Source organism: Lepidochelys olivacea (genome assembly GCF_965140295.1).
Source record: "Lepidochelys olivacea isolate rLepOli2 genome assembly, chromosome: 21".
Lineage (NCBI taxonomy): Eukaryota > Metazoa > Chordata > Testudines > Cheloniidae > Lepidochelys > Lepidochelys olivacea.
The window spans coordinates 7,322,878-7,339,451 of record NC_140431.1 but is presented as its reverse complement, the minus strand read 5'-3'; the positions used below and the strand labels follow the sequence as shown (position 1 = coordinate 7,339,451).

Genomic DNA, 16,574 nt, shown 5'->3' with positions numbered 1-16,574 from the left:
GATTAACAATACTGGAGGCTGGATTCCGTTGCTGGGTAGGGTAGAGGGAGCCAGCGATAGGGGGGTTGTTAATTTGCACTGTAGAAACTCCCTGACCCAATGCTGCAGGGTGCAGCCACTGCACCAAACCGCTGGCTATTGCCTTCTCCTGTTTCCTTTCTCCAACTCGCCCTGCAGCCCAGGAGCAGGGATAGGAAGCTTGCTGCATCTTATGGCCCTGTGCAGCCCTGAGGAGGACTGCTTCCTCTGCAAAATCCCTCTCTGCCTCGCCGGGTTACTCACGCTTGACGCAGGGGGAGGATTTAGCCCTTAATGGCTTCTATTAATAGCACACTCCTTCTGTGCCGCATCGGATGGGGTGCCAGCAGTTTGCATGGAGCACTGGGGTGATGGCTTCATACTGGTGGCCCGATCCAGGTTCCATCTGCCCCTTCCAGTGCCCTGGCAGGGCGAGGGCATGCACATCACTCCAACGGTATCAGTCATGTGTGCTTGGAATCGATTCCCAACAGATGTTGGAAGTTACTGTCAGATACCGTCTGTGTGATCTGGGCAGCAAGAGTGCTCAGTGCTAAGCAAGCAGCAGGCTGCAGGTGATTTAACCCTCTTATCACCACATTCTTCTGAAGGGAGAACAAATCAAAGCAATTGGAAATACACTTTCATTAGGACATCTCCCTCCTCCTTCTGGCCCAATGTAGGATTATTCCATAAAACAGGGAGAAAGGATGCGTAAAGTATGGGACAGAGAGTCAAAAGATCTGGGTTCGGTTTCCCCCTCTGCTACTGAGCCATACTGTCACCTTGGGTGACCCTTTAAAAGCTCTGTGCCTCTGTTTCCCCACTTGTAAAATGGGGGTAAGTGTAGTTGCCCTCTTGGCAGAGGAATCGGGGCTCATTACATCAGCCTGTGTGAAACCCTTTGCGGTCCTCAGAGGGAAGGCACTGTACCAGTGCAAAGTATTTACTATGAGAGTATTTGAATGTATTAAATCTCCTCTTTGCCTGACTCAGTTCAACATATGTCAACCAGTTTGCGATAAATCCCAATCGTCAATAAAGGGGGGAAGCTTAGAAAATAAAATGAGCCCATGCAGACAACACTGATGTAACAAATGCACAGCAGTAGAGGTTGCTTACCATATAATAGTGAATGACTACAATAGCAATTCCTGTTGTCCAATGAAAGGGACCTTTTCCATTCTCTACAGAAAGGCATGGTGCTATTGATTCTAAACAGATGTTTAGGTGCTGGGAAGGCAGATGGAACGCTGCAATGTAATTACTTTACAGCACCCTAGACCCACTGCTGTTGGCCAGATGCTGCATGGTGGTGGTCTGATCTGGTCCAGATTCTAAGAGGCTGGCTTTGGAAGCTGTGCTGGCTGAGTGATGCTTTCCCATACTCAGCACTTTCATAGCATCTTTCTGCAGTGCAGATGGAGTTCTCTTGAAAGTAAACATGGGCAATTCTGATTGCAGCCAAGCAAACCTGACACTCGACTAAAAACTAATTGTTCCAATGCCTAGGGACCTAAATGCAGCCTGGCGTTTCGTGCGCTGCTGCCTTGCTATTTCTCAACCTCAATCCTTGACAAACCCCTAGCCATTTTTAACATCAGACTCTGGGGGCCAAGAGAAACATTTTTGAGAGTTCACAGTCGCTGTCTGCATATGTTAAGGCCTAATTGTAGCCAGCTCCTGCCAGCTGTGGCTCCTGCCAGCTGTGACTCCAGCAGAGGAAGTGAGCTCAGGAGCGTGGCCTGCCACAGTGAGCTATGTCTGCACAAGCCTGAACTTCCTTCTAGCCCAACCCTGTCAACACCAATTACTGAGAGGCTTGAAACCATGAGTGCTGTTCCAAGCTGTGACTCTGTTGCTGTGAGCTTCCTTGGTGCAGTGCCTTTTTGGTCTGCTACTCTACACCCTGCCTCCCGAGCCCTTCTGTGCAAGCCTGTTAAGGCCATGAACAGTGAAGATGCAGGGTTTCTGCTCTGCTAGTCTTTTGATCTGTAGAGAGCTCACAAAGGGGGTCTTGCATCCCCACCTACCTTTGTGATGACTGCCAGAGTGCACAGCAGAGTTGTGGGGTGGAGAAAGTGACGGGTGTGGTCAGTGGCATTGTGCACAGATCCATAGGGTCAGACCTTCCTGTGCTGGAGGCGAGTATCTGGTTTATGCACCATGCCTTCCAATGTTTTTTGTACCCAGTGCTCCAGTGCATTTTCCTTGGAGCAAAACCTTCTTGCTGGAGTTTTGTTCCACCTTCCAGAACCCATGCTGCCAGCTGTGATTTTTGTGGTGTGAACTTCCATTGCACAAGGCTCAGATGATGCCCGCTGTGACTCTGGAGGGGTGGGGTGGGGGAATGCTAGAGTGGGTGCTCTTTCAGATGAAAGCTTAAGACCTTCTAATTCCTATTAATTCTTGTTTTATAACTTGTAGCATTTTTCGGACAGTCCTCTCACCACCCCTGGGCGGTAGGTAAGCAGTCTCTTTGTCTTAGAGAAAAAGCAGAAGTAAAAGAGGAACTGACTTGCCCCTGGCTAAAGAGAACCAGGATTCAAACTTGGGAATTCCTGGGCCAGTCCTGTATTCCGAATACTAGCCTGTGCCCCTCCGTCATTCTTAAGCTATTTTTTTTTCACTTGCTATAATTTATGGCAGTTTGTGTGCCTGTAGAAAAACTTTGAACTCCTAATGGACAACATCAGTTTATACCAATGCTGTCCACAAAGGACAAGAGCTCATACAAACTCTTGTCTCACCTGGAAAGAAATGTTGGCACATACGAAAAGAAATCAAAAAGCCTGGAATGAACACCCGTGCCAAATGTGACCACTCACAATCACCTCTCCCCATCTACTGTCCTTCATCTCTTACTCCATTTGGATTTGAAGCTCCTTGGAGCAGAGAATCTTATCTTTGTGCTTGCCTAGTAAAACACTAATCACTTAGATGAGATCTTAAAGGTAAGTTTTATAACTTATCAGTGTTTAAACACACCTACTTAACTGCTTTTTGTTAGGTTCCTATGTCCCTTGGTTTATATTTCATATGTGAGTGTCACTTCATGTGATCAATAATTTTGTCTCTGAACCCCTTGCAAGTTTCCATGGATACAGATGTGAAGTGACAGGTCCCCACTGTTTGCTTTGACCCCACAGTGACATCTTGCTCCCAGACACACTCTCCAGAGAATATGCCTGTGCTACTGCTGTTTGTTTTGTTTTGTACCATTGCATATTTTGATCCCTCTGCAGTTCCCTTCAGGATAAAGGCAGACGAAAAATCTGATTAGTTTATTCAGTGCTGAAACTTTGCAGGATTGTCAGACGCATTTTGTGTGGCCGGGATAGCGAGAGACTTGCAGTGCCAACCAGGCAGAAAGGCTGCACGTGAGTTAACGGCTTTACTGCTTCAGCATGGGAAGAACAAGGACGTTGACTTATTAAAAATCCATTCCTACAGGGTAGCTTGGCATGATCAGCTGACGTGCCTGCTTAAAAAAATAGCATGAAGAAAATATGTATTTTACATACAAAGTGATAGAGTATCATTGGTATGAGTTACCCACAACATAAGAAGATACTACTGTGTGCTTTTTTTTTAGTACCTTTAACTGAAGACTCTCAAAGCAGTTCACAAGTTGAAAATTAGACCTCATCATATACATGTGAGGTAGATGGGTAATCTGCCCATTTCACAGAGGGGAAAACTGAGCCACAGAGAAGTTAAGACTGAATCCACCCCTTCTCATCTGTCCCAGTAAACTTAACTTATTTCTCTGATTGGCCCAGGGAGATTTTCAGCTTCTTGCTAGCCAGGCAAATAGGACAGATGTGGGACAGTCCATCAGCTTGAGTCCTGAATGACCCAGTGTGGAAAAACATGCACTGAAGAGGCTGCATGTGTCGCTGCTTATTCCAGCAATGAATTGGTCGTTGCAAAAATGAGTTCCTCTCTTATAACTAATAACATGTAAAACACATTAACTTTAAAAACAAAAAACAAACAAAAAAACCCACAGTAGCTCCGAATTTCTCCTGCAGGAAAAAACAAAATGTTTTTTCTTTTCCTTTAAACAAAACCAAAACAGCTAATGGGCTAGACGTTGCCCCTGGTTGTACCTGCTCTGTGCAAATCCATTCAAATCTATGAGTTTTTAAGGGTCGTGAAAGCAGAACTTGGTCCATTTTCCCTGGGGAGACTTAACGGGGAGGAATGTCCCCAAGTCATTTCCATCTTTCAAGATAGCAGCTCTAGGGATATTGGACTGAGCTAATCCCTGGTGATTTAGTAGTTTTACAGAAGGGATATATTTTGCCCACTGTGAACCCTGGTACTGAGCACCTGCTATTGATTTCAATGGGACAGCAAGTTTTCATTACCTCTTGTCAGGCTCTGTCTAGCTCTGTAACCTGAGGCCCTGGGTCTCCCTTGCCTGCACGCCATGTGCAGGGGGAACGGAAGTTTCAAGGCCATTACTCTGCATCATCGGCAACATGCCAGCTGCAGTTTGGAGGATGCAGCAAGCGGATCTCTGGGGATTCTTTGTGCTCATAAGTGAGGATGCTTTGCAACTGCACAGTGACAGAGAAAACAAACCAACAACACGGAAATGCAGCATGGCCATCTCACAGAGCAGCCCGACATCATGCTCATGGAGGTAGCTTGTGCATTAACCTGTCGTCTTCATAGATCTGTCTGTCACTGGTGCTTGACACAGAGCTAAGTTTGGGGTCCGGGGTTATAAACAAGGATCGTCTGGCTTAACATAAGGGTTTAAGGTAGAGCCCTGGGGTGAAGCTGCTAATGACAACGCCATCAATTGTGGCTCAGATAAAGCAGGTTTCTTACACTAAGGTATCTTATCCCTCCTGGCAAGCACAGGGTGTGTGTGTTTCAGTGCAGTGCTACTCAATGCTGATCAATGAACATAACGAAGCAGGACATATTCTGAGGCACAATGAGGTGAAGGATCTTGCCCAGGGTAAAAGAGAGAGTCAGTGGCAGAGTTGGGAATAGAAATGCCAGTGTCCTGACTTCCAGCCTCCTGCTCTTATTGCTAGACCTCAAGGCCTCTGGCTGCCACTGCTTCGGTCAAACTAAACTGCTGTATCTAAAGGAGGAGATGGCCAAGGGGTGGAAAGCTGGTGGCTGCTGCGAAGGTAATCGTTCCTGAAGCCAGCATGATGCCTTCTGGTGTGTGGCTCCGTGCGGCCCCTGCTATGGCTCTCGTAGCTGTTGAGGGGATACAGATATGGCCTGGTCCTCGCCCATCCCTGCCTGTGAGGAAGTTGAATGCTGCCCTCCTTGCTAGACTCCTCCAGTGCTTGAGGAACAGCAGTACAAGGACTGGGATTCTACCGGGCCCCTACTCAAAGGCACAAGGGATAAGGTGATGGAGGAAGCGTCTAGGTCCTGATCTTGCATCACTGAAGTCGGGCAGTTTAACTATTGGAGAGGAACGATGGTCTTACGGTTTGGGCACTGGAGTGGGACTTGGCAGATCTGTGGTCAATTCCCAGCTCTGCCACAGACTCTCTGGGCGACCTTGGGCCAGCCACTTCATCTCCCTGTGCCTCAGTCCCCTGTCAGTAAAATGGTGGTGATCCTTCCTTTGTGTATTTATACTGCAAGCTCTTTGGGGCAGAGACTGTCTTTCTTTGTGTTTGTACAGCACTAGTATTGTGGGGCCCAGATCTCCGTTAAAATCTAGTTGCTATTGTAATACAAACAACCACTTATTTCAGTGAGAGTCTGTTCAGGCCTGTATTTCCCATGCCCTCATTAACACAGGGAGCGGGGAGGGGCGGGGGGAGAGGGGTGGTTGGATGTTTCTTCTAAAATATGTGTTCTAGGAATTATGCTGAAGCAGTTCTCTGGCCTGTGGTATACAAGAGATCAGACTAGATGATCACAGTGACTCCTCCTGTCCTTGGAATCTGTGAACACACCCACTTTTTGTCTGATTTTCTCTGACTGTAACGTAGAGTTGACACCACATGGGAGGGTTGTGTGTCCAACTTAGTGAATGTTTGCACAGTGCTCTGCTGGCACTACATATTAGTAGTTTAGCTTCTAAATTCAGACCTTGCCTGTAACTTTGATTTTTATTTTTCAAATGATCGAAGGGGTATTTTATTTTCACCAAAGTTGCACGGCAGTGGGGAAAACATTGCCTGGACCACAGGCAAAAGTAGAGCTTGCTATGGCTGTTTGGATCTCTGGCATCTCTCTATTGGCTTCCAGCCCACAGGCCTGATCCTCTCGTTCGATTGGACCTCAGCGCCTTCCATTTCCAACACCACTGTAATTTTCCAGTGGTTAGAAATCAGATTAGGATTGTTGGCCTACCCTCTTCCCATCACCCACATCCAAATAATCCAGATCAGTGAGGCTGCCTGTATAATTATCTCTGCAGCTATTCTGGGTTAATGAGAAATGCAGACCGAGCTGAAATGAAATCAGTTCATGGCAGTTACTGCCATGTCCTTTTGGTGGGAAGGGAGCAGGTTGTGTGTGTTGGTTTTTGAACTTTAAACTGAATTTCAAGGTGCCTACGATGACATTAGCTGTCACTAATAATGTGCATCCCCCATCCTAATCAGCTGTCTGAGGCTTAAAGTCATTAGAATTGTAATTGCTACTAAAGGGTAGCTTTTGCCGCAATGTGTGGGGGAGTTATGTGCATCCTCTTTCATCGAGATAAGAACGTACCCCTAAGCATGTAACATCAAACCAGCATTAATAACTAACACTTTAGGGATAGGAGCCAGAAAACAATGGAGATATCGCCCTGTTAGTTATAAAATGTCCAGTTTTTGACACATGAGAATCAGGGGATGAAACTGCATCTTTGAGGGCACCTTCCGCTATGGCAAGCGGGTGGGTACAAATGCATCCATAAAAATGGTGTTGTCGGAAGTCTTTGGACTGCTGAGATCTCCCAGGGGATGCAGCGTCTTTTCACTTGGGAAGATAGTTCTATACCAGGAAGGGTTTCCCCCCTATTCCCATCTAATCAGTGAAATGAAAACAGCATATTAATAAGATGGCAACAAAACTGCAGCTCTTGGTAGTGGATACCTCCTTTCAAGTGCTTTGAGAAATGGAAGCTTTTTTTCCCCTTTGGTTTATCTCTTCTGTTCTTGATTAATCCTTGTCTCTCACTCTTTCAGGGGGAAATTCCCCTCTTTATCCCCCACAAAAGCCTATAGTCAAGTTTGCACATGGCCCTCTAGGGAAATCAGGCTGCTTATAAGACGTATTTCATTGCGAGGCTTCATACAATTAACCTAACAAAGGTTTCTCTCCCCCTCCCTTCAATCTGTTTTCATAATTATCAGAAGAACTAGGAGGCCTAAAGACTGTGGTCCATGTTTTAATTAAATTACCTCTCTTTGATGTGTTGTTTCAGAGCTGAGAGTTACTGGTGTCAAGCTTGTTAACTCACCATGTGCAATTAAAGCAATAAGAACTAAGATCAAGCAAGAGAAGAGCTCAAAACAGAGCCCCAGTATCTGAACTTCAGGAGTGTTCAAAATCTGAACTGGGGTGCACGTGGATTTATATCTTTGTATTGGACTAAACCAAAGACATGGTTCCAAACTGCCCCAATCTTGGAATGTTTAATATCCTAGATCCAGTTTCAGATGTTTGAGTATGTCTCTAGTTTACATAACTTCAAAGGTCTGGTTTCAACACCTTTTTCTATTGATCTGCCTGTAGGCTATATGGTGAATGTAGCATATAAACTTCCCCTTCTCCTCCATGGGGAAAAATTAGAAGTAGGGATGTGTATGCTCTAATAAATTTGTTAGTCTCTAAGGTGCCACAAGTACTCCTGGTGTGTGTTGTAGGGTTTTTTTTTTGGTTGTGTGTGTTTTTGCAGATACAGACTAACACGGCCGCTACTCTGAAACACGGCCCATTGTTTGGCATGACTCAGGGCTCTTTAGATGATTGAGGAAGCCCTTGTGCTGGTAATATGCAGGGAACACACAGTTCTGAATACAGCAACATGTTCAATAACTTGTCACACCTAGAGTCTCGTGGTCAAGTGCTTTGCATCGCATAGGGGATCCAAGCTGGCAGCCCCGTCTCCTGGGCAGGCAGTGGCTTAGAGCCCTGTAGAGTCAGCATGCTTGTTCCTTGGGATGGAGGAAGGGACTTGAGTCGCTTTCCAGCCTTCCCCTCTGATGCAGAACATACTCAAGCCCTGGAGGAGGTCAGATGCTGCAGACTCCACTAGGATGTGGAGCTACTGAGGATTGAAGGCATATTTGGGGCGGGGGGAGTGGAGGAACCTGGAGCGTCTCTCTCTCCTTCCCCCCCCCCCCCGCCCCCTTAAAAATTACTATACATTGCTTCATCATGAATGGAAAAAAACTGTGTGTAATATAAATAATGCCACATGGAAAGCACCGTCCTGCAGCCATATAGTTCTCCTCCTCCTGAGGACATTTCCTGCCCTGCATTGAATAACACTTTTAACCTTATAACCGAGACCCTCCTTCTTTACAGGCTAAGTTGGATTTTTAAGGGTGTGTGTGTGTGTGTGTGTGTGTAAATCTCCCAGAGTTCAGGTTTCTCTCTCTCTCTCTCTCTCTCAAACTCTCTTTCCCCAGTGTTACTTTGGGTTTCATCCATTAAAACCATGTGCAGTAGGGATGCAAGCACCCATCGCTCCCATCTCCAGCCCCACCCCACCCCACCCCAGTTAGGAGTGGGTGCTCCATGTAGACAGTTTATACAGATTCTTCATTGCTCTGCACCTTGTGCTGTCAGTTACAGCCGTGTGAAGTGAGAGTGAAATGCTGCTATTCTGACCTGGTTGCATTTTATGCTTTAACAAGTACAGAGCAGGTAGCTGCATGCTGTGTACGAAAGCCAGGCCACTGTCTTTATTATTTCATAAGAATCTTTTCCATTTCCCCCTCTCTGCTCTTCTGCCTCTGAGCACCCTACTTCTATTTGTTCCGCTTGGATTTCCGTTCTCTGTTCCTTGCATCACCCTGTCTCTGAAGTCCAACTGTCCAGCCCATGCTGCTGGAGTGTTTTGAAATGTGAGGGAGACAACTTTGGCTGTCCCTAGCATATCCTTTGGCTGCTGGAAGTAACCTCCCTTCCACACCTAGCCCAGGTACGGTCATATTTGCAATCCCCGCCTCAGGGGAAACATTGCTTGCAGCTAGTTCTCGGTCAGCGCACAAGCATTTAACTGTTAGAGGAGCAGACAGTTCTATCCAGGGGCAGACCAGTTTGGGCTACAGGAGCGCCTGCTGTGAAGTAATTATCCGCTCATTGGCTTGTACAGCCTGAGCTGTGCCACAGCGCCACGCGAGTTAAAGATGCAGTTAGTGCTGCTGTGCACTGCGTCCTAGGCTTGAGCCGTACGAGCCTCAGTAAAATTGCCCCCTCAGCACTGCCGACGATGCAGTAAGTGATTCAGCAGAACAGAGCGAAGCTGGCAGGGGAGGCGGCTGGTAAGTTGGTTTTGTTTGGAGGTGCTCCAGCTCAGGGTTCAGGTGCCCGTTGCGTGTTGCCCAGCCGTCGTCGTTGATGCTGCTGTTTGGAAAAGGAAAGGTGTCTGGATTTCAGCTCGGCTGGTGACTGGACTTTGGGAAAGACTCTGTTCCCAAGTCAAAGGCAGCGGCTGCGTGAGTTTCTCGATGGCAGGGCTTGCTTGCTGGGAGCAAAGGGAGCCATCGGGATTGTTTGTGTTCGGGAGTTGAGAGTGTTGGCCCAGCAAGAAGAGAGCTCACTGCTTCCTGCTTCTCAAGATCAAGCCCCGGCAGAGCTCAAAGTGAGTTGCTTTTTGCTTTCTCTGCCCATGGCCAGTATAAATACAGCATTAAAAAAGCCACTCCATAGCTGTTCACTCTAATAGGGAGTACAGTCTGTTAATTTCTCTGATGTCTTGTTACCAAAGCGGGTGTGCTTAGTGCTTTAACTCCGTTTGTTAGGAGTTCCAGAGATTCCGTAATATGCAGTAATGGTTTGCACTTTGGGCTTCATCTCAAACACTGTATGTAGACAGAACTCCAACTAAGGTCATGGAAGTTGTGCTTGCATTTGGAGCACCAAGATCTGGACCTTAGTTAGGTGACGAATAAGGGAATAGCTGAACATCAGGTGTTCACCAGACTTTCTCTCCTGGAACCACCGGTAAACAGTCCAACAGATTCACTTTGGCACTTTGTCTTTCTGGGCTTCATGAAGTGAGTTCCATGCCATGTGGCCCTTAGAAACTGCATCTGTCTTGGTGCGCAGCCCTTAAAGATCACATAGTGCTTTCCCTAAGAGTAGGAACTTTCTGACCAAAATATTTCTCTTGATGTGCATCATGCCATGTACCTGTCCTCTGACTAGTTGCCATCCACCACCCTACAGGCAGCCGCATGTCTGCATAGTGGTGAGAAATTTCTCTCTGTGTATATAAGGACGCATGCGCTCTTCCATTCTGAAGGGTATGTGAAATTGAACTGAAAATCATGTAAGGAAAGGAACAATGATTCCCTGGCATACTGCTCCAGTCCTTGCAAAGTCCCTGACAACCTAACTGAGTTAAGGGCCTTGTGGGATTTTGAAGGGTTGGGCAGCAGGGAGTATGGCTGCCTTTAAGTGGAAACCTGGATCTAGGGCATCCAAGCCATCTAGCAAACTGAGTGTGTATAAGTCCCCTGTTCTGTCTCCAGTGAGTTCCAGATGTGCCCATGCCAGACTTAGTATTTTTATTCCTCACATCTTCCTTGTCTCTGTTTTGGTTCTCCTAGCTGTCTGGCTTGCTTCTCTCCTTCCAGTTCTGTTGGCTGTATGATTTCCACCCCATCTGCCTTTTGGGAACAAGAGGTATCATCTGAAACCAGCAGAAGGTTCTTTTCCCTTTCTGAGCTCTGGACATTCTGGCTTGTTGACTAGTTCTAACTCTGTTTTCCATATTAGTGGGTTCCTATTAATATGAGTAAAAGAAGTCTTAATATTTTAAAAGAATGAGGAAGGATGGTCAAGTAGTTAGATAAGTGGACTGTGAGTCAGGGCTTGTGGGTTCTATTCTTGTCTCCTCCACTAACTCTCTTTAGAAGTCCGTTCTCCTCTAGGTATGCCCTTGTGCACATGCCATTGCCCTCTGTGCCTCTGTTTCCCCATCTATAAAATGAGGGTTGTGATGTGTGTCAATGTGGCATGGGTAGTTCGAGGTATAAAGCCCTTTGAGATTCATGGCTGGTGGTGCTGGAGAAGGGCAATGTAGTATTACAAATCCTCACTAAAATGCTAATAATCTGAGTTAAACTGCTGGAAGCTCTTCCACAATATATGGGGCCAAATACATTGGTGTAACAGAGCTGAGCCCCTCTTCCTCTCCCCCTGCCCCCCCACTGCCTTCTGTGGACTCTCAGTGGGGTATGAGAGAGCAGAACTTCCTGGCTTTTTGTGAGCTTGATGTGTGCTCTGTGGAGCTGTCTCATCAGTGCAGAGCTCTATAAAAAGGGCTGAAACGGAAAGAGGCTGCGTTTGGAACAAACAAACCTCTGCCGTACAAGAGTGTCTGGCCTCCAGTGTGCGGAACACGGGGATAGGCCCTGACTGGCACTCAAGCCTGTTCTCAGCTGACTCGGAGAGGCGCAGAGTACAGAGTGGGTAGTGTCCAGGGCTACAACTCCTGCATTATGCATGAGGGAGATCCAGCGAGAGAGTTGGGATGGAAGGAGGGGGAGAGAGGAATGGGGGAGCAGTTGTTAATAAATGGTAGTGTGTGTTCTCCCATTCACTGTGGCACTTGGAGACCTGGTGTCCTGGAGATAATAAAGCTCTGTGTAAGCCAGAGAAGGCTGCTGAAGCTCTGTGTGTGGTGGGGAGGCGGGGGGTGGACCTTCTGAAGCAATTGGATTATCTTTTCTGCTGGACACTGGGAAGGTCTGTTTGTGCAGCTGAAGGCTAGAGACGGGTCCGAGCGTTGCATCCTTGGAAACAGCAGGTCCCAGCGTTCTGCTCCCCAGCTGAGTTGCCTGGATGCTGCTTTGGTTTTTGAGCGCTTAACTCAATATTCCCTGTTCACATGGAGGACCTCCTTGTCTGGGATCGAGGAGACTGAAAGATCCTTACCCTGAATTTCGGAGGGGATAAACCATGGCTTAAATGTGAAAGGCAAAGGTAGGCTGGCCTGCATATTAGATAGCTTGGGAGTTACTTACAGGAGGGGATTTTCATATGCACAGCACACAGAGAGGCGGAACGGAGAAGTAGGCATATATAGCATAATGGTCAGAAATGTTGTATACCCTCATTCCGCCCAGCACCCCTTGTGAGCATCTTAAAGGGAGCAAGAATGCAGACTTTTTCTAATCTTTGGAGGTGAGACCTTTGTCCGGTCTCAGCAGAACACTACGTCCAAGTGAATCCAAGCTCCACACCAGGCTATGTGTTTTGCTCTGGTGACAGACATCCTTTGTGAATATGATATCCAAGATGACCTGATCTTACCTCTTGCATGTGAATCCTTGAGTTACCTGCTGAGTTTTGCTTTGCTGCTGTGAGCTCCGTGCAGCATTCAAACTCTGGCTCTCTCTTGATTCCCCTGCTCGGCTTTCCAGTGTCTCCCAAACAATGCAGGGATCTCGTGACCCTTTCACTCTTAGGTATTTCAGAGTCTCTGGACCATTTGAAACCAGGCAGGTCTGATAATCGCTGGTGTAGCTGGAGGTAGAATCAAGCAGTTCATCTCTCTCAGTGGGAGAAGAGGGCTAACTTATGTACCTCTTCAGCTATTGTGAGGTTGTTGCCCTGTTTTGAAAGCCCTGTGCACACAGCAATGTACTGTACACAGCGTTGTACTAGTATTCTGATAAACATTACCTTGAAATCCTTGAAAAAAATTACCTTGAAATTCTGATAAACATTACCTTGAAATCATTCAGCCGTTTGTTCTGCCTTTTTACATATAAACCATGTTTCACTCTGATTTTTGTCTGCTCCCATTGAAGCCGATGCCAAAAACTCCCATAGAAGTTTGCACAGAAACAGGAACATCTGAATGAATTCTAGTTATTTTTAAATGTATTTAGTCATTACATTATTTTAGTCAAATGTATTTTGCTCATTATCTGGAGCTGTGGTCTCTTGCCTCTGCACTTTTTTCATTCTTTTTTTTTTATTCACCTGTTTTTTGGGTGAGAAGTAAAACTGAGGTCTGATCACTTTTGGTCGTGAACAAGCTCTTTTCAGAGAAGATGGAGCATTGGCCCCAATGTCCTGGCCAAAGTCTCAATTTGAGTGATTGTCTCCTGCCTTCCTAAATTCCCCTGCGGCTTCAGTTGAATGCAGGCACCTTCTTCACTGCCTGTTTTATTCCATTGCTTTGTGCTGTAATACAGCACCCCAGAGTTACCACATTTCAGTGAGAAGTGAAGTGTTTGGATCCTCTAGGGAGAGCCAGTTACCCAACCCTGGCTGCATTATTCAGAGCAAAGGAGCAGAAACCTTGATGCAAAGGGTCTGAAATGCCTGGAAATGGGGAAGGAAGCTTTTTCAGAAGGCTTTCCCTCCTCCCAAACCACGTCTGCAGTTTATTTTGACTCTTTTTTTAGAGGAGAAACTGGGTTAAAATTGGAGCAGAGCTGGGGAGAAACTGGGTTTTTTTTGTTTTGTTTGTTTGTTTTTGTTTTTTGAGCCGTGCTCCGGTAGCAACCCAGAGGGTTTTTCCCGCAGAAATTAACGCTGTTCTCTGCATAGTTAATGCCAGCTCCATGGCTTGTACAAGCCCTCCTTGCTGCTGCTCCAGTTGGAGTAGGTGATATAGGAGTAGAGGGGGCTGATGACACCACAGCCCCTGGAGGAAACATGCTGAAGGGAAGGAGCGCTAGCTCCCCACAGAGGTACCCACAATCAGTGGTGCTGCAGCAGGATCTCCCTACAAATGTGTGACTCCAAAGCTGGGCCCCTTCCCTGTTCCACGTAGCCCTTTGCCTGAGATCAGAGCGGGTAGCCATGGAGTTGGGAAACAGTTTTTGCCATCTAGAGCAGGGGTTCTCAACCTTTTTCGTTGACGCCCTCCCACCCAGCATGCTATAAAAACTCCACGGCCCACCTGTGCCACAACAACTGGTTGTTTTTCTCCATATAAAAGCCAGGGTTGGCATTAGGGGGTGGCAAGCAGGGCAGTTGCCCCGGGCACCATGCCATAGGGGGCACCGCAAATCTAAATTGCACAGGCTTCAGTGCCCCAGTGTGTTAAATGCTGGCCATGCTTGGTGGATCCCCCCTGAAACCTGCTTGCGGCCCCCACAGGGGACCCCGGACCCCTGACTGAGAACCACTGGTCTAGAGGGCTCTCCCCATGAGTGGGAAATTCAGCCCTCTGCACTATGTTCTGCTTTTTGTTACGTGGGTGTGAATCTGGGGTAAATGTGTTGACGCCAATAAAGTTTCTCCAGATTTACATTGGTGTCACTGAGATCAGGATTAGACCCCTAATATTTACAGATCACTTAGCATTTTATAGTCTTTCCTTTGAGGTTCTCAAAATCTTGTCATTCTCTGCTTTTCTTCTTTCTCTCTCTTTTTTTTTTTTCTTTGTTGCTTGGGCCTCTGTTCTTGCTCTAGAAAACACATTTATTACTGTAAGGGCCTGTTTACAGTGTCAAATCAGCTGTTTAAAACCAGCTATGCAAAAATCTCCTTCTTCGGTGGAGGGCAATCTTGCAGAACAAGCCTGCTTTGCTATGAAAATGCTTCCATGACTAAATATTGGTTTTCGACATTATTAAGTTTAACGCAACAGACCATTTCCCGCCCAGGATGGGGGAGCATGATCTTGACCCACTGTTTTTGTCCTTACACACTTTCTATTTTTACAGTTCAGAAAGCTCAAGTCTTTGTCAGTATAATGAAACTTGTGACCTTATTTCTAGAGTTCTGTGAATAATAATCTCAAATACCTTATTCAGTGAATTTCTTTCCAGTCAGCTGTCGAATGAATTAGTCAGGAATAACGTCTTTTCATTGTTCAGCTAATTAATTCTTCATGGTACATCAAGGTGACTTTTGCTCTCAAGGCCCTGACTGTCCCATCTGTGGGTGAAAGCAAACTAGCACTAATCATGTTCAATATTCCAATTTAGTTCCCCTGATGAGATTGGGTAAAGATGGGGGGAGGGTTGTCTGAGAATCACTGAAGCCAAATTCCACAAGTGGCTGCTTCAGGCTGCCTGTAACAGGATTTTATAATGTTGTCGTAACTGTGTTCTCAGATAAAATCTAAACCTCCAAAAAGACTCTTTCTGCGCTGGTCCAGGAAACCTTGCTAGAACCCTTCTAGCAACAATAGTTGTTTAAGCTCTGTTAGTCCACATTTTCAAAAGTGACTAGTAAACTTTGGGTGTCTCAATCTGAAACATCTTTAAAGGGGCCTCTTCTTCCAGAGGTCAAATGCTCATTGTTTTCTGAAAATCAAGCTTTAAGGGGGCCTGGTTTTCTGAAACCTCTCACTCAAAAACTGAGACCTCCCCCCCCACAAAAGACTTCTGAAAACCTAGGCCAGTTGTTTCTCCTAGGAGGTGCTGAGTGTGTGTGTGTGTGTGAAGGTATAGTGTTGATGAGGCTTTTGTGTTGCTTCTCAAGTTGCCCTGGTGTCTTTCTCTCTCACATTCTTTTTTTCCTGACACGTAATTGCATGTTGCAGTTCCGATGTTTGAAAGCAGTTCTAAATTATACCTTTCCTGGGTTCCATGCTGAGCAACTGTAGAGCAGATGCAACAAGAGTCATTAGTCACACTTAATATCTAGCCAGCTAGTTAAAGATGAGTCCATGAAAAGGGCATAGTACACAGCAACCTTGCCTGTTTCTCAGTAATGACCCATTAGTGTATTATGAACAAATATAGATGGAGAGGAAATAAGAGTGAATCAGAGCTAATATGGAACTGACTGTACCTCTGGGATCTGGGGTACGGTGAGTATATTTCTACATGTTTTTGCTCTGTGGTTAAATTAGTATGAGACTGCACTGAAAATCATTAGCATGAACTGGCTGAAGTGTAACTGTTAGCTGTGTAATAGACTCCCCAGGAGGTGCATTGTGTGCTACAGGGATGTCAAGGGCAGGCCGCATTCACTACAAATCATGTTGTTTTTTCTGTGCCTGTCTCACCTCTTGAGGCACCGCTGTAATGAAACGATCTAGCACCTGTTTCATTGGGAACCGAAGGCCCTGATTAGCTTGGACTTGAGTACAGAGTGAGCATGCTCACCTGCCTCCCCTAGGGCTGGAGACCAGCAGCACTGTCCATTCAAAAGAATAATCTTTCCATTCCTGTTCCTCAGCCGCTCTCTCAAACTACACCCACCAGCAACCCAGCAAGCAGGGGAGGGGAAGTCCAATAGTGAGTGAACAGACATGACTGTTTATCCAAGGCCAGATTTACAAAGGTGCGTAGGCACTGACAATATGGGTAGGTGCCTGAATACCTTTGTAAACCTGGCCCATAGTCTTATGGTGAATGTACCGGTATGTTCCTTTTAAGCTACCACAGTGTTATAACTTGAGAACCCCAGCTGTAGTGGAGTCTCAT

At 46.3% G+C, this 16,574-nt stretch overlaps 1 protein-coding gene across 12 annotated transcripts in view; it reads left to right on the top strand.

Annotated features, from left to right (window-relative positions):
• Window positions 1-16,574, top strand: part of NFASC (neurofascin) — a 184,088-nt gene that overhangs the window by 20,074 nt on the left and 147,440 nt on the right. For 8 of the 12 annotated variants that reach the window (XM_084611009.1, XM_084611015.1, XM_084611014.1 and 5 more), the window contains exon 1: window positions 11,971-12,159. The exons of the other annotated variants lie outside the window; for them this stretch is intronic. The gene's annotated coding sequence lies outside the window, so the exon portion shown is untranslated. Of the gene's footprint in view, window positions 1-11,970; window positions 12,160-16,574 lie in introns of those variants that run through there. 12 annotated transcript variants of the gene reach the window in all.